This window comes from Pseudophryne corroboree, chromosome 8, assembly GCF_028390025.1.
Source record: "Pseudophryne corroboree isolate aPseCor3 chromosome 8, aPseCor3.hap2, whole genome shotgun sequence".
Lineage (NCBI taxonomy): Eukaryota > Metazoa > Chordata > Amphibia > Anura > Myobatrachidae > Pseudophryne > Pseudophryne corroboree.
The window spans coordinates 334,075,929-334,094,525 of NC_086451.1; the positions used below are offsets into that span (position 1 = coordinate 334,075,929).

At 43.6% G+C, this 18,597-nt stretch overlaps 2 long non-coding RNA genes across 3 annotated transcripts in view; both read right to left on the reverse strand.

Moving 5' to 3' along the window:
- The window catches only part of LOC134947770 (uncharacterized), a 214,832-nt gene that overhangs the window by 174,081 nt on the left and 22,154 nt on the right, over positions 1–18,597 (reverse strand). The gene's annotated exons all lie outside the window — the stretch shown is intronic.
- LOC134947769 (uncharacterized) lies at positions 7,723–8,574 on the reverse strand. Its single transcript, XR_010182761.1, has 3 exons — positions 8,481–8,574; positions 7,917–8,013; positions 7,723–7,821 (listed from the first exon to the last, which is right to left on the reverse strand). It is a non-coding gene; the product is annotated as an uncharacterized LOC134947769 (long non-coding RNA).

Genomic DNA, 18,597 nt, shown 5'->3' on the forward strand with positions numbered 1-18,597 from the left:
AGAGATTCCATCTTGAATTTGAACCTTTGCAGGTAGAGATTTAGTGTTTTCAGATTTAGAATCGGTCTGACCGAGCCGTTCGGTTTCGGAACTACGAAAAGGCTTGAATAAAACCCTTCTCCTTGTTGCGACAAGGGAACCAGGACAATCACTTGATCCTGACACAATTTTTGTATTGCTGCTGATACCACTACCCTGTCTGGGATAGAAGCTGGTAAGGCCGATTTGAAAAATCGGCATGGGGGAATGTTTTGAAACTCCAGCTTGTACCCGTGGGACACTATATGTAAGACTACGGGTCCAGGCCAGATTGAACCCAAATCTGACTGAAGAGTTTCAGACATGCCCCCACTTGAGCGGACCGGACGCAAGGGAGCCCCAGCGTCATGTTGAAGATTTGGCAGAAGCAGAGGTTGATTTCTGCTCCTGTGATCCAAGAGAGGCTGTGGATTTTTTTCCTTTTCCCCTTCCTTTACCTGCAAAGAAAGGGGAACCGTTACCCTTTTTTTATTTATTGGGCCAAAAGGACTGCATCTGAGAGTGATGTGTCTTTTTCGCCGGCGCAGGAGCATTAGGAAAAAATGTCGATTTACCTGCGGTAGCCGCAGAAGCTAAGGCATCCAGCCCATCTCCAAACAAGTCCTCGCCTTTATACGGGAGAGCTTCCATAGTCCTTTTGGAATCTGCATCAGCATTCCATTGGGGAATCCACAACGCCCTACGTGCTGAGATCGCCATGGTAGCGGCTCTTGATCCCAAGAGACCAATATCTTTCATGGCTTCCAGCATGTATGCAGCAGCGTCTTTGATATGACCTAACGTTAGCAGTATCTCTTCTCTATCTATTGTGTCAATGTCTGATGACAAGTTTTCTGACCCCTTTTCAATAGCAATACTCACCAACGCACAGGCAATGGTAGGCCTGAGTAGCGTCCCATTGGTCACATAAATAGATTTCAACGTAGTCTCTGACCGAGCCGTCCGGTTTCGGAACTATGAAAAGGCTTGAATAAAACCCTTCTCCTTGTTGCGACAAGGGAACCAGGACAATCACTTGATCCTGACACAATTTTTGTATTGCTGCTGATACCACTTCCCTGTCTGGGATAGAAGCTGGTAAGGCCGATTTGAAAAATCGGCATGGGGGAATGTTTTGAAACTCCAGCTTGCACACGTGGGACACTATATGTAAGACCCACGGGTCCAGGCCAGATTGAACCCAAATCTGACTGAAGAGTTTTAGACATGCCCCCACTTGAGCGGACTTACGCAAGGGAGCCCCAGCGTCATGTTGAAGATTTGGCAGAAGCAGAGGTTGATTTCTTCTCCTGTGATCCAAGAGAGGCTGTGGATTTCTTTCCTTTTCCCCTTCCTTTACCCGCAAAGAAAGGGGAACCGTTACCCTTTTTTTATTTATTGGGCCAAAAGGACTGCATCTGAGAGTGATGTGTCTTTTTCGCCGGCGCAGGAGCATTAGGCAAAAATTTCGATTTACCTGCAGTAGCCGCAGAGACTAAGGCATCCAGCCCATCTCCAAACAAGGCCTCGCCTTTATACGGGAGAGCCCCCATAGTCCTTTTGGAATCTGCATCAGCATTCCACTGGCGAATCCACAACGCCCTACGTGCTGAGATCGCCATGGTAGCGGCTCTTGATCCCAAGAGACCAATATCTTTCATGGCTTCCAGCATGTATGCAGCAGCGTCTTTGATATGGCCACTTTTCAATAGCACTACTCACCCACGCACAGACAATGGTAGGCCTGAGTAGTGTCCCATTGGTCACATAAATAGATTTCAACGTAGTCTCTAACTTGCGGTCTGCCGGCTCCTTTAGTGAAGCCGTCCCAGGCGCAGGGAGAAACACCTTTTTTGTTAACCGTGACAGGTCACTGTCTAACATGGGGGTTGACTCCCACCTTTTCCTGTCCTCTGCAGGGAAAGGGTAAGCTGCCTGAATTCTTTTGGGAATCTGAAATTTCTTTTCAGGGTTTGTCCAGACTCCCTCAAAGAGACTGTTCAGTTCATGAGATGGAAGGAAAGTTACATTAATTTTCTTCTCTTTATTAAAGTAAGCCTTCTCCTGTGGTAAAGGAGGGGGCTTCATAACTTCTAAAACCTCCTTTATAGCAACAATCATGTATTGAATGTTTTTTGCTAACTTTGGATCTATTCCCCTGGAATCACTAGTGTTGACACAGGAATCAGAGTCTGTGTCGGTATCAGTTTGTACTACTTGTGCAAAAGATCTTTTTTGTGAACCTGAGGGGTCCCCTGTGGATGAAAAGGCAGAACTATTAAAAATCACATCTTCCATGGATTTTCTCCAGTTTTCTGCATGAGACTCAGACTTATCCAATCTCTTACTGATATGATTCACGCTATCACGTAATTCTTTCACCCATTCAGGCTCGTGGTGCGACGGCAGTGCCACCACATTACGACTCTGTGTCCCAAAAATGGCTCCCTCAGGGGAAGAGCTCCCTGCCTCAGGCATGCCAGACACGTGCACAATCACACCACAGACACTCCGGGGCTTATTGGGGACAGACCCACAGTAAAATCTGTCAAAAGGACACAGAACAGGATTTGCCAGCTCACAACTCAGCGCCAAGGAAAAAATCCCTTTGTCATGTACCTTGTACACAGAGACCTTAAGCGCATATATAATGCCAATAATATGACTGAGCACCCAAATTACACTCTCCCCCCCCCCTTTTTTTCCCCATGATACTTGATTCAGAAGTGGAGGGGAGGATCAGCGGTTCTTCCCCTGCAGCAGGTGGGAGAAAATGGCGCTGAACAGTGTGCTGGCTGCCTGAGGAAGAAGCTCCGCCAAATGGCGCGTTTCCCCTCAAAGCTAATTTCTAATCTTTATACTGGCGGGGGTGTAGGACTGTGCCACAACATCATATGCTACCTTTTGCCAGTGAGAGTAGATTTCATGCTGCCCAGCCCCCCCCCACGCCCTGCTGGGCTCTGTGTTATGGATAGCATGCTCGCGCAGCGTTCCCGCTCGCTGCATGGTACCTTAAACCGTCACGATGACCGGAGGTCCCTCTCTGCAGATCTCCGGTAACACTACTCACCAGTCTTCTGACTTCTGGCTCTGCTAGGGGGGTGACGGCGTGCTGTGGGAGTGAGCGCATAGCCGCAGCTAGTGTTCAGTACCCTTTAGGAGCTTATGGTGTCCTGTCAGCAGAAGCAGAGCCATGAAGCTATTTAGGAAGTTGGTTCCTACTTCTTCCCCCTAAGTCCTACGAAGCAGGGAGACTGTTGCCAGCAGTCTCCCTGTAAAATAAAAAACCTAAATAAAGTCTTTTAGTAGAGCTCAGTAGAGCTCCACTAGAGTGCGACCAGTCTGCCTGGGCATATTTTCTAAACTGAGGTCTGGAGGAGGGGCATAGAGGGAGGAGCCAGTTCACACTCTGAAAAAGTCTTAAAGTGCCCATGGCTCGTGCGGAACTGTCTATACCACATGGTCCTAAAGTGGACCCCAGCATCCTCTAGGACGTATGAGAAATACTTTTACTTACATACAAGGCTATTAACCAAACTGCACCATCATACATCTCCTCACTTATCTCAAAATATCTCCCTACCAGACCCCTCCGCTCTGCACAAGATCTGCGTCTCTCATCCACATGTATTACCTGTTCCCACTCAAAATTACAGGACTTTACCCGGGCTTCACCTACTCTGTGGAATGCCCTCCCACACACAATAAGACTCTCCTCTAGTCTCCAAACCTTTAAACATTCCATTAAAACTCATCTCTTCAGACAAGCCTACCAAATTCCAGACCCACCCACATAACCTTCAATGCTTCCCTATCCAGTTACATCCTCTCTGTACAGTCCACATAACCTCAAATTTATGCTTCCGACATTGCTGGGTGATCATATCATACAATTAATTAAGAACCTAGCAATCTGGGGGACCATTATGTAACAGGTAGCATCTATCCTTGTGTATCAATGCCTATTTCCCTATAGATTGTAAGCTTGCGAGCAGGGCCTTCCTACCTCTATGTCTGTCTTTGCCCAGTTTTGTTCTATAACTGTTGTTCTAATTGTAAAGCGCAACGGAATATGTTGCGCTATAGAAGAAACTGCTAATAAATAAATTAATAAATAAATACGTCGACTAACATTTGGATCACTAAAAAACATATCTGCCTCCTGGAAGAACATGTACACATTCGCATAAGAGGGGGCCACAGGAGACCCCATGGCACACCCTCTAAGCTGCAGAAAAAAAACTACCATCAAATAAAAAATAAAAAATCATTTCTTCTCAACATAAGTTCCAATAGAGTCAGAAACAGCACATGATCAAAGCTAGATGTGGAAAGATGTTGTTCAAGGAATCGTCTCATCGCTACCATCCCACCATCATGTGGGATTGAAGTATAAAGGCTGCACAAATCTAAGCAGCATAGCAATGTTCCAGATGGTACATTCCCAATGTCCAATAATTTATTCAAAAAAGTTGTCGTATCTTTGAGAAAGGTATGTTGTTTACCCAATAATGGCTGGAGGATGCTGTCCAATAGTTGAGATGTAGGCTGCAAGAGAGAATCTTGCTGATATAATCGGCCTACCGGGTGACTCCGACATGTTCTTATGTATTTTTGGCAGTGTATACAACACCGGCACCTTGGGATGCTGTACACACAAAGCCTTAACAACCTTTTGGGGAATTTTGTTCTCACTCTGCGCCCTCTCCAAAATGTCAAAAAGTTATTTCTGTTATAGTGTGGTACAGTCTCTCCCTAATTTCATTTACACCTTCCAATCTTCCTGCTGACCGACTATTTCCGATCTGTATTTATCCAGGTCCTGGATTACTATGACCCCGCCTTTATCGGCGGGCCTGATGACTATGTCCTGATAGGATTCTAGATCTTTCAGGGCCAGATATTCTGCTTTGGACAGATTGGGGCGTACCTGGCATGGGGTGGCGATGTATCTATTGACCGACTCGTCCAGTAGTCTATTAAAAGATTTTAATGATGTATTAGTCGAAATAGGATCATAGTTAGACCTGGAGGCAGATTTCAAGAAAGTACTGAAAATACTGTCATCACTTTGTAACGTATTATGTTGGAAATGCTCTTTAAGTCTCAGCTGTCTCGAAAATTAATAAATTAAAGATCAAGTCTTCCTTTTGTTGACCAAAGTGACTTTTCTTGGTTCTCTTGTTCTGACCACCCCGACAGGTGGGAGTGATTCGTGTGGATTTATCACCTCCTTCTCTTATTGATCTAAATGGACCAGAGTCTGTCCACCATTATCTTCCGAATCAGAGATCCTAAAATCACTGTCACTACTTGATTTATGGCGGTCCATTCGTCCTCCTTGTGTTCTCTTTTGCCAGGGTCTATGCTTTCTGCCACCACTTGTATTAAATTGGGGAGTATCTCCACCATATAACCATTTGTATACACGGTTTTCTTCATAGTCTGCATCAACTGCAAATTTCTTGTACCTTTTAAAGTTAAGTAAATCGGTGCGATAACGGTCGCACTGGGTCTCCAATTTATGCAACCAATTTTGACAAGAATCATCCTCCAATCTTTTCTTATTCTCCTTCTCAAAGGCAACGGTTGTTACAGGTGTAATAATTGCACTACTTGCAACTTCATGATAGCCTGTAAAAAATTTAAACACTCGCATGGTGATAAAGTATACGACATTAGATTTGTCCTAACATGTAATACCACAAATGTAATTTATATCATTATATGCCCTTGTGGCTTACATTATATTGGCCAAACTACACGTAAATTCAAGGAACGGATGAATGCCCATAGGTCGGCTATTAGCATGACCATTAAGGGCAAGAACATTGACCAGCCAGTATCTCGACATTTCAAAGAGGCTGGACATTCCCTTGAAGATTTGAAACATTACATGATTGATCATGTGCCCGACTCTCTTCATAGGGGCGATCGGGGTAAAAAATTACTTCTGAAAGAATCCCAATGGATCATTCGTTTAGATACAACCAAACCTTTTGGTCTGAATGATAAAATAAATTGGAATAGTTTGATGTAATATTTTCATAAGTTCCAATATGCAGTTTCAGCAATGTATATATTGATTCATTATTCTACGCTGTTTAGCAATTTATATAATGATTCATTATTCTAGGTTGTTCTGTATCATTAGTTAACCCTGTGTCTCCTTATGGTTTTAAACTGTATGTTTCTACATTATTTTTGTCCCCCTTCTGCAGCTCTGGGATCCCTTTCACGGCGAGACCCCCTGTTGGCTGTGTGGAACGCAGGAAGTCGGCCAGTGGAACGCATACAGAGCGGTTCCTATGGCGACGGCGGCCGTGCACCAGGAAGTGCGGCTAGGGATGCTTCCGGCGGGCTGGGCGCCTGAGCGCGGTACTGAGCGGGAACTGGGTGTCTGGTGATGGTATTTAGGTAAGTGAACTTGTTTGTCTTCTTGCTGTAGGTATTGTATTGTCCTGAGGATGGGGCTGATGCCTCGAAAACGTTAGACAAACTTTCAATACACGTCTTTTTGCTTAGAAAACAGACTCTGAGTGCCACCTTTTTTGTCATTATATATATATATATATATATTAAATCCAAACACTGATACATAGAACATATACATATATCACCTACGTACATTTTTTATATAAATCTATAACTATGGAATACATTACTATATATATATATATATATATATATATATACATACAATTGGTGGTCCGGCTCTCCCGTCAGTGGTATTTGTGCGCCGGGTGCCCGAACGAGGAAGTGACAGCAGCAGTAAATGGATGGTACGGCACTCCAAGCGTCTTAAATAAATCAGTCTTATACCAGCATGAGGAACGACAACGTTTCAGTGCTTTTATTGTAGCACTTTCGTCAGGTCAGCATGTAGACAAGTGAACAAAAACATACCTTTATAGCAGCCATAGATCCCCCAGTGACTGGCGTCTTCCGGGAGGCGGATCACCCGCCCGCTCCGGCCGGCGCTCTGACGATGACGTGCACCTAGGCTCCGTCATCATTGTGCTCCCCATCACCAAGGTAACGGAATATATATATGACAAGAATTACTCTCCCACTGCGCTATTTTGAATAAAACACTACAATTAATTATATGGCTGCCTGTATCCTCTAAGTTCCCTGTTAGGAGAAACTAAATATGTGAGAATATGAAACGAAATAGAGGAAATGGCGCCAAGGGAGTTATATCAACGCCCTACCTTAAAACGGACCCTTATAGTACTCTCCAGATAAATTACGTCAGATAACAAATACTAACATAAAAATTTATTAAAACAACATATAAACCCAACACCAATGTTCATAAGTATACAGAGTTGATACATTTACATTTGTAGCACAATTTGAACAATCAGTTTGTGGTGATGAGGAAAAAGCGTAGATATATCACTACGATTTCCTCCTTCTCCTTATTGTAGATTCGGAGGTAACATCAGATAATAGATAGATAAATAAACCAACGCGTTTCGTCTTGTTCCAAGACTTCATCAGGGGTAAAATCTACAATTGTAGAACAATAAGTCAAAACAAATATATAGCAATAAGCATCTTACACTCACATATAACATGACATATTGTTATCAGAAGAACATGACATAGCAACATGAGGAGGAAACCAGAATAAATAACATGAAGAAAGAGGAAAAAAGAGAACCAAAAAGCACAGGTTGTGAAAAACATACCTCTTCATTTCAGAACATATTGTCTGCACATAAAAGGTCATTCAAAGATGTATGAACAACGTTTCAATATTTCAATGGAACTTGATTGATACAGCGAGGACCATACCTAATTAACAAACGTTTAATAACCTTTATTAATTAAAGGACACTTCTTGTTCAATTAGGCAGACATTGGGATTAATCCGATGGAACGGCACATACCTCATATATCATCAGCTTGAGTCTGACATTCAGATATTCGAATATGGGGAAGATTCATATGTGTATAGAATCTAACTTGTTCACAAGCATAAGGAACCTAATAAATTGATTAATTGGGTATTAATTATAAGAACACCTATGAGTTCATAAATAGACCCCTATCTTATTTTGACAACCATAATTATAAAAATTCTGGTATCATTAATGTCTGATCACTAATGGACAGATCACATGACTAACCCGTATGATTTCTATATATGATACAGAACAATGCCACAGAATTGGCTACAACAACCACCAATGTTAACACTATACATCAAACCTCTACTAAATGATCTGATTATAACCAACCATTTATTCATATTTGGAAAACCCGGGACTAATTATATTAACCATCAGTACAGTAAACCCACATGATATCTTTATTAGGAAAACCCATACTTTATGGACGGTATCACTAATCTATGATTGAATGATTCAAACAAATTACTCAAAGTGCTACCCATAAAGGGTGTAGTTCATTAGTGACAATCATTAAAGAAATCTCTATAATATAGCACATACCTCATCGGTCAACAGCTTGAACCTGACACTCAGAGACTCAGGAGTGAAGGCAATTCAAATAGGTATAATGTCTAACCAATTTAGAACACGTAGTAGACCTGGTAAATTAATTGGGTTGATATCAATTAAATCATCCATTAAAGTACCAGTAAGTACAAAGAATTCCCACCCCATGGAGAAACAAATACTCCTTTCACTTAGTACAGGGAAGATCTATTAACTATAAAAATTATATAAGTGAGTGTATAACTCATACAACTTAGTTTCATATTCATGAATAAATCCGTCATATTTATATAGTGAATATATATAATTAGTGCATATCATATACCCATTAATAAATTACATTTATAAATAATTAGTGGTTAACCAGTCAATTAAATACATATAGTTGGTACAAAATGTATACTAATAAATGGGACCACTTTCAAAGTTGATGTTTCAGCAGATAATATACTATTGTAAAAACAAAACCTTACCCTCCAGTAGTGCAGTGCTGACAGCCAAGTCTCTGTATAATGAGGCATTGGACCTGATAACAACCCTTTATAAAGGGAAAAAGTGATTACATCACTTCCCTTGCAATGTGATTGGTGCTCTAAATATATGCTCCATTTACTATATTAGAATGGAGATTACTTAACCAAAAGTGCATAGATTTATAATTTTCAAATAATCAAACTAAGTGTATTAACGGTATTATTATGAGAATTACTCCTTAGGAGGGAATACCTAATTGATTAATATTACCCATAATGCTTTTCACTGTCTCTATGGTTACGATTTACTAGATAAGGCAAAAATGAAACCAACCCTGGCTAAATGCCAGGAATGATGTTAGACATACCCCATCTCATTTAACTCAGTTTCAATCTGTCCTAAATATTGGACTGATCCCCTGTAGGTGATTCCCCTTGATCGTATTGCATGACGCTGGAGCGAGACCGTTTGCGTTCCAGCGCCATGTCAATTGCGTTCCACAGACCCAAACTCATATCTACAGGCTGAATCGGGTCACGTGTTCCTGACACGTGATAGGGACATCTGTATCTTATTCTGGTCCGGTGACGTGGAACGCTTGTATTCCAGCTCCACGCTGGTCTGCGTTCCACGAACCCGGAAGTGCCGTCTACTGGTCTCTTCCGATCACGTGATCATAAGCACGTGATCGGAGCTACGACCCGCTGTTAACAGGCCGGGACTGCTGACTTACTGATGTTTCCTGATCATCAGTTGGATGATATTAAAACACTATTTACGTGTCAATAAGGGTGCCTTCTATCTGACAATAAATAAAAGTACTATGGACACAAAGACATCACCGCGCTGCTATATACTCTGATCATTTATGAACAAATAATATTAGTGGACAAAGAATATATATAATATATATGAAATATACACACATCTGGTGTATATAAACATAGATATAGATAAGTGTAATGTTGAACCGGTATATGCAAATAATATTTTAAATATTTGATGAAAATGCACCAAACTAAATTGAAAAATAAATAAATAATAAATAATAAAAAATAATAAATAAATAAATAATAAATAAAATATAAAACATAAAGATAAAAAAATAATAAATATAAAAATAAATAAATAAATAAATATAAATAAAATTAAAAATAAAAATAAAAATAATGATGAATAAAAATAATAATAAATAATAAACATGTAAATAAAATTAATAATAAAAATAATTATAAACAAATATGAATGATCTTTATATAAATAAATTAAGTACTTATATAGTTAAACATGTACATGAGTGTATATATACTGGAAACGTGATGTATGTACTGTATGAAAAAAATGAATGAGATGAAGAGTTATCAACTTGAAAATGGCCCCACTTGTACACGTCTATATGTCAAGTGGTAAAATTTAATAACCAAAGATAAATACATCAGGGAAATCTTATGATTTTTAAAGATCATCTGACATTCAATTCCTCTACGTACACATGATATATAATGAAACTACGTCACATTAGTAGGAAAATTATGTGCTGGCCATTAACTACCCTGATAATATCTCCATCTTTACATACTAGATACACTTTATCTACTTCAAAGGAACGCTATCATATCGATATTCTCATTCAGCCTTTTTGGTATAAGTGTATTTAAAGTATAAATCCAGAAAGATTCCCTTCGAGCTAGCTGGAGGTCCCTATCTCCTCCCCTCTTATCTTCGAGTACATGTTCTACCACATTAAATGTTAAGCCCTGAATTTCGGACCTATGTTTTTCCTGGAAGTGCCTGGGGAGGCTATAGTTCTGGACCTTATTCTTGATGTTTCGTAAGTGTTCCTGTATTCTAATTTTGAGACACCTCTTTGTTTTACCAGTATAAGAGAGTTTGCAACTGCAATCTATCTTATAGATGACGTAATTGGTGTTGCACGTAACAATGGACTTTAGTCTGAAAACCCTTTTAGTCTCATCTTTCCAGCAGAAACTCTTTTTGTCGATGAAGCGGCAACAATTGCACTTATTGCAGGGAAACAACCCTGCTCTCTTCATGAGTGGGTGTTGGTTGGAATTATCTTCTTTTTTCCGATGTTCTGTCTGTAATTGACTAGGAGCAAGGATACTTTTAAGGTTCTTGGATCTCATGAAGACAATACTTGGTCTACTGGGTAGATGAGGCCCTAAAACTGGATCTTTAAGTAATAGGTGCCAGTGTTTATTCATAATACATTTGATAGTTCTGTTTTTTTGATTGAACTGTGTTACAAATGGTCTCTCTCCCCGGTGTCCATCCTGTATACGATCTCTCATCATAAAGAGGCTGTTCCTGTCAATTTCGGAAGCACGGGCTTGGTCTATTCGTAGAGTCTTTTCACTGTAACCCCTATCTACGAACTGAAGAACTAATGAAGATGACTATATATATACTGTGTATTTAATTAGTCAAAAAATTCAGTCAGCGGCACCGCAGGACACTGACACCCCTTACCCTTCTGATCAGCTGCAGCTTGTTCCTGATCATCAGTAGCATCAGCAGCAACAAGCAAGGCAGCCTTTGCGGAGCTGAGCCCCGCTACATGCAGCAATTATACACGGTGGTGGGGCGGCGCTTACAGTACATAAAAGCTGGAGTTCCCGCCACTGCGCGGTAACGCTGGAGAGGTAGAAACTGTGCGGCACAGTCGGGGCTTGTAAAGCCTTCCGCTGAGCCGGCGTTAGCAAAATTATGTCCGGTTTTTCCACCACCGACAGGAAAGTGAGAAAGGGGGGTTTGCTGTCTGCACTGGATGTAACAGGAAAGAAAAAAAATTCTGTTTACAGTAGCAAAGCAGATCTGATGGGCCTATTTTGATTGGGAGGCCTGGAGCTGCAGCTACATCCGCCCCATTGTTAATCTGGCCCTGGCAAGGAGCCCCTTGCGGGCTCGGTGGCGACCGACACCCACGAGTGGGAATAGTCTCTGTTGGTCGGCATGCCGACCATCGGAATTTTCAGGGGTCGGGAAGTAGGGGGAGCCTACAGCCTAGCTGCGAAGGCAGACAGCTACACAACATGGTTTTGGCTGCAGCAGCTGTGTGTGATGTCACAAAGCTGCCGCGTCCTGCCCCAGCAACGGACTGGACCCGTCTCCATTATCCGAACCATGCCCCCCCCCCAACACTGCCGCAACACCGATCCCAATGCCGGCGACAAGCCCCCAATCAGGCAATCAGGCAGAGGCAATCACACAAGTGAGATGCCGTTGCATGTCACTGTGTGCGCACGCACAGTGCGGATTCTTCGTGTGCGCACACTGCACTGGCCTTCAGCCTGCGCATGCTGCTGCTGCAGTGACCAGGCCTGAATTTGGCCCTAAGAGCAATGCAATGCTGATGTGCACGTAATGTGCAGCATGGACAAGACTTGTAAATATGGTAGCTGCAATTCATATATGTTCATATGAACTAGAGATGAGCGCCGGAAATTTTTCGGGTTTTGTGTTTTGGTTTCGGTTCCGCGGCCGTGTTTTGGGTTCGACCGCGTTTTGGCAAAACCTAACCGAATTTTTTTTGTCGGATTCGGGTGTGTTTTGGATTCGGGTGTTTTTTTCAAAAAACCCTAAAAAACAGCTTAAATCATAGAATTTGGGGGTCATTTTGATCCCAAAGTATTATTAACCTCAAAAACCATAATTTACACTCATTTTCAGTCTATTCTGAATACCTCACACCTCACAATATTATTTTTAGTCCTAAAATTTGCACCGAGGTCGCTGTGTGAGTAAGATAAGCGACCCTAGTGGCCGACACAAACACCGGGCCCATCTAGGAGTGGCACTGCAGTGTCACGCAGGATGTCCCTTCCAAAAAACCCTCCCCAAACAGCACATGACGCAAAGAAAAAAAGAGGCGCAATGAGGTAGCTGTGTGAGTAAGATAAGCGACCCTAGTGGCCGACACAAACACCGGGCCCATCTAGGAGTGGCACTGCAGTGTCACGCAGGATGTCCCTTCCAAAAAACCCTCCCCAAACAGCACATGACGCAAAGAAAAAAAGAGGCGCAATGAGGTAGCTGACTGTGTGAGTAAGATAAGCGACCCTAGTGGCCGACACAAACACCGGGCCCATCTAGGAGTGGCACTGCAGTGTCACGCAGGATGGCCCTTCCAAAAAACCCTCCCCAAACAGCACATGACGCAAAGAAAAAAAGAGGCGCCATGAGGTAGCTGACTGTGTGAGTAAGATAAGCGACCCTAGTGGCCGACACAAACACCGGGCCCATCTAGGAGTGGCACTGCAGTGTCACGCAGGATGGCCCTTCCAAAAAACCCTCCCCAAACAGCACATGACGCAAAGAAAAAAAGAGGCGCAATGAGGTAGCTGACTGTGTGAGTAAGATAAGCGACCCTAGTGGCCGACACAAACACCGGGCCCATCTAGGAGTGGCACTGCAGTGTCACGCAGGATGGCCCTTCCAAAAAACCCTCCCCAAACAGCACATGACGCAAAGAAAAAAAGAGGCGCAATGAGGTAGCTGACTGTGTGAGTAAGATAAGCGACCCTAGTGGCCGACACAAACACCGGGCCCATCTAGGAGTGGCACTGCAGTGTCACGCAGGATGGCCCTTCCAAAAAACCCTCCCCAAACAGCACATGACGCAAAGAAAAATAAAAGAAAAAAGAGGTGCAAGATGGAATTGTCCTTGGGCCCTCCCACCCACCCTTATGTTGTATAAACAGGACATGCACACTTTAACCAACCCATCATTTCAGTGACAGGGTCTGCCACATGACTGTGACTGATATGACGGGTTGGTTTGGACCCCCCCCCAAAAAAGAAGCAATTAATCTCTCCTTGCACAAACTGGCTCTACAGAGGCAAGATGTCCACCTCATCATCATCCTCCGATATATCACCGTGTACATCCCCCTCCTCACAGATTATCAATTCGTCCCCACTGGAATCCACCATCTCAGCTCCCTGTGTACTTTGTGGAGGCAATTGCTGCTGGTCAATGTCTCCGCGGAGGAATTGATTATAATTCATTTTAATGAACATCATCTTCTCCACATTTTCTGGATGTAACCTCGTACGCCGATTGCTGACAAGGTGAGCGGCGGCACTAAACACTCTTTCGGAGTACACACTTGTGGGAGGGCAACTTAGGTAGAATAAAGCCAGTTTGTGCAAGGGCCTCCAAATTGCCTCTTTTTCCTGCCAGTATAAGTACGGACTGTGTGACGTGCCTACTTGGATGCGGTCACTCATATAATCCTCCACCATTCTTTCAATGTTGAGAGAATCATATGCAGTGACAGTAGACGACATGTCCGTAATCGTTGTCAGGTCCTTCAGTCCGGACCAGATGTCAGCATCAGCAGTCGCTCCAGACTGCCCTGCATCACCGCCAGCGGGTGGGCTCGGAATTCTGAGCCTTTTCCTCGCACCCCCAGTTGTGGGAGAATGTGAAGGAGGAGATGTTGACAGGTCGCGTTCCGCTTGACTTGACAATTTTCTCACCAGCAGGTCTTTCAACCCCAGCAGACTTGTGTCTGCCGGAAAGAGAGATCCAAGGTAGGTTTTAAATCTAGGATCGAGCACGGTGGCCAAAATGTAGTGCTCTGATTTCAACAGATTGACCACCCGTGAATCCTTGTTAAGCGAATTAAGGGCTCCATCCACAAGTCCCACATGCCTAGCGGAATCGCTCCGTGTTAGCTCCTCCTTCAATGTCTCCAGCTTCTTCTGCAAAAGCCTGATGAGGGGAATGACCTGACTCAGGCTGGCAGTGTCTGAACTGACTTCACGTGTGGCAAGTTCAAAGGGCATCAGAACCTTGCACAACGTTGAAATCATTCTCCACTGCACTTGAGACAGGTGCATTCCACCTACTATATCGTGCTCAATTGTATAGGCTTGAATGGCCTTTTGCTGCTCCTCCAACCTCTGAAGCATATAGAGGGTTGAATTCCACCTCGTTACCACTTCTTGCTTCAGATGATGGCAGGGCAGGTTCAGTAGTTTTTGGTGGTGCTCCAGTCTTCTGTACGTGGTGCCTGTACGCCGAAAGTGTCCCGCAATTCTTCTGGCCACCGACAGCATCTCTTGCACGCCCCTGTCGTTTTTTAAAAAATTCTGCACCACCAAATTCAAGGTATGTGCAAAACATGGGACGTGCTGGAATTTGCCCAGATTTAATGCACACACAATATTGCTGGCGTTGTCCGATGCCACAAATCCACAGGAGAGTCCAATTGGGGTAAGCCATTCTGCGATGATCTTCCTCAGTTGCCGTAAGAGGTTTTTAGCTGTGTGCGTATTCTGGAAAGCGGTGATACAAAGCGTAGCCTGCCTAGGAAAGAGTTGGCGTTTGCGAGATGCTGCTACTGGTGCCGCCGCTGCTGTTCTTGCGGCGGGAGTCCATACATCTACCCAGTGGGCTGTCACAGTCATATAGTCCTGACCCTGCCCTGCTCCACTTGTCCACATGTCCGTGGTTAAGTGGACATTGGGTACAACTGCATTTTTTAGGACACTGGTGAGTCTTTTTCTGACGTCCGTGTACATTCTCGGTATCGCCTGCCTAGAGAAGTGGAACCTAGATGGTATTTGGTAACGGGGGCACACTGCCTCAATAAATTGTCTAGTTCCCTGTGAACTAACGGCGGATACCGGACGCACGTCTAACACCAACATAGTTGTCAAGGCCTCAGTTATCCGCTTTGCAGCAGGATGACTGCTGTGATATTTCATCTTCCTCGCAAAGGACTGTTGGACAGTCAATTGCTTACTGGAAGTAGTACAAGTGGGCTTACGACTTCCCCTCTGGGATGACCATCGACTCCCAGCAGCAACAACAGCAGCGCCAGCAGCAGTAGGCGTTACACGCAAGGATGCATCGGAGGAATCCCAGGCAGGAGAGGACTCGTCAGAATTGCCAGTGACATGGCCTGCAGGACTATTGGCATTCCTGGGGAAGGAGGAAATTGACACTGAGGGAGTTGGTGGGGTGGTTTGCGTGAGCTTGGTTACAAGAGGAAGGGATTTACTGGTCAGTGGACTGCTTCCGCTGTCGCCCAAAGTTTTTGAACTTGTCACTGACTTATTATGAATGCGCTGCAGGTGACGTATAAGGGAGGATGTTCCGAGGTGGTTAACATCCTTACCCCTACTTATTACAGCTTGACAAAGGGAACACACGGCTTGACAAATGTTGTCCGCATTTCTGGTGAAATACTTCCACACCGAAGAGCTGATTTTTTTGGTATTTTCACCAGGCATGTCAACGGCCATATTCCTCCCACGGACAACAGGTGTCTCCCCGGGTGCCTGACTTAAACAAACCACCTCACCATCAGAATCCTCCTGGTCAATTTCCTCCCCAGCGCCAGCAACACCCATATCCTCCTCATCCTGGTGTACTTCAACACTGACATCTTCAATCTGACTATCAGGAACTGGACTGCGGGTGCTCCTTCCAGCACTTGCAGGGGGCGTGCAAATGGTGGAAGGCGCATGCTCTTCACGTCCAGTGTTGGGAAGGTCAGGCATCGCAACCGACACAATTGGACTCTCCTTGTGGATTTGGGATTTCGAAGAACGCACAGTTCTTTGCGGTGCTACTGCTTTTGCCAGCTTGAGTCTTTTCATTTTTCTAGCGAGAGGCTGAGTGCCTCCATCCTCATGTGAAGCTGAACCACTAGCCATGAACATAGGCCAGGGCCTCAGCCGTTCCTTGCCACTCCGTGTGGTAAATGGCATATTGGCAAGTTTACGCTTCTCCTCCGACAATTTTATTTTAGGTTTTGGAGTCCTTTTTTTACTGATATTTGGTGTTTTGGATTTGACATGCTCTGTACTATGACATTGGGCATCGGCCTTGGCAGACGACGTTGCTGGCATTTCATCGTCTCGGCCATGACTAGTGGCAGCAGCTTCAGCACGAGGTGGAAGTGGATCTTGATCTTTCCCTAATTTTGGAACCTCAACATTTTTGTTCTCCATATTTTAATAGGCACAACTAAAAGGCACCTCAGGTAAACAATGGAGATGGATGGATACTAGTATACAATTATGGATGGACTGCCGAGTGCCGACACAGAGGTAGCTACAGCCGTGGACTATTGTACTGTACTGTGTCTGCTGCTAATATAGACTGGATGATAATGAGATGTAGTATGTATGTATAAAGAAGAAAGAAAAAAAAACACGGGTAGGTGGTATACAATTATGGACGGACTGCCGAGTGCCGACACAGAGGTAGCTACAGCCGTGGACTACCGTACTGTACTGTGTCTGCTGCTAATATAGACTGGATGATAATGAGATGTAGTATGTATAAAGAAGAAAGAAAAAAAAACCACGGGTAGGTGGTATACAATTATGGATGGACTGCCGAGTGCCGACACAGAGGTAGCTACAGCCGTGGACTACCGTACTGTACTGTGTCTGCTGCTAATATAGACTGGATGATAATGAGATGTAGTATGTATAAAGAAGAAAGAAAAAAAAAACCACGGGTAGGTGGTATACAATTATGGACGGACTGCCGAGTGCCGACACAGAGGTAGCTACAGCCGTGGACTACCGTACTGTGTCTGCTGCTAATATAGACTGGTTGATAATGAGATGTAGTATGTATAAAGAAGAAAGAAAAAAAAAACCACGGGTAGGTGGTATACAATTATGGACGGACTGCCGAGTGCCGACACAGAGGTAGCTACAGCCGTGGACTACCGTACTGTACTGTGTCTGCTGCTAATATAGACTGGATGATAATGAGATGTAGTATGTATAAAGAAGAAAGAAAAAAAAACCACGGGTAGGTGGTATACAATTATGGACGGACTGCCGAGTGCCGACACAGTGGTAGCTACAGCCGTGGACTACCGTACTGTACTGTGTCTGCTGCTAATATAGACTGGATGATAATGAGATGTAGTATGTATAAAGAAGAAAGAAAAAAAAACCACGGGTAGGTGGTATACAATTATGGATGGACTGCCGAGTGCCGACACAGAGGTAGCTACAGCCGTGGACTACCGTACTGTGTCTGCTGCTAATATAGACTGGTTGATAATGAGATGTAGTATGTATAAAGAAGAAAGAAAAAAAAAACCACGGGTAGGTGGTATACAATTATGGACTGACTGCCGAGTGCCGACACAGAGGTAGCTACAGCCGTGGACTACCGTACTGTACTGTGTCTGCTGCTAATAAAGACTGGATGATAATGAGATGTAGTATGTATAAAGAAGAAAGAAAAAAAAAACCACGGGTAGGTGGTATACAATTATGGATGGACTGCCGAGTGCCGACACAGAGGTAGCTACAGCCGTGAACTACCGTACTGTGTCTGCTGCGACTGGATGATAAATAATGATATAAAAAATATATATATATCACTACTGCAGCCGGACAGGTATATATTATATAATGACGGACCTGCTGGACACTGTCTGTCAGCAGAATGAGTTTTTTATTTTATAGAATAAAAAAACACCACACAAGTCACACGACGTGTGTTTAACTTTTACAGGCAGACATTCACAATACAATATAGTATACTATATACTGGTGGTCAGGTCACTGGTCAGTCACACTGGCAGTGGCACTCCTGCAGAAAAAAAGTGTGCACTGTTTAATTTTAATATGT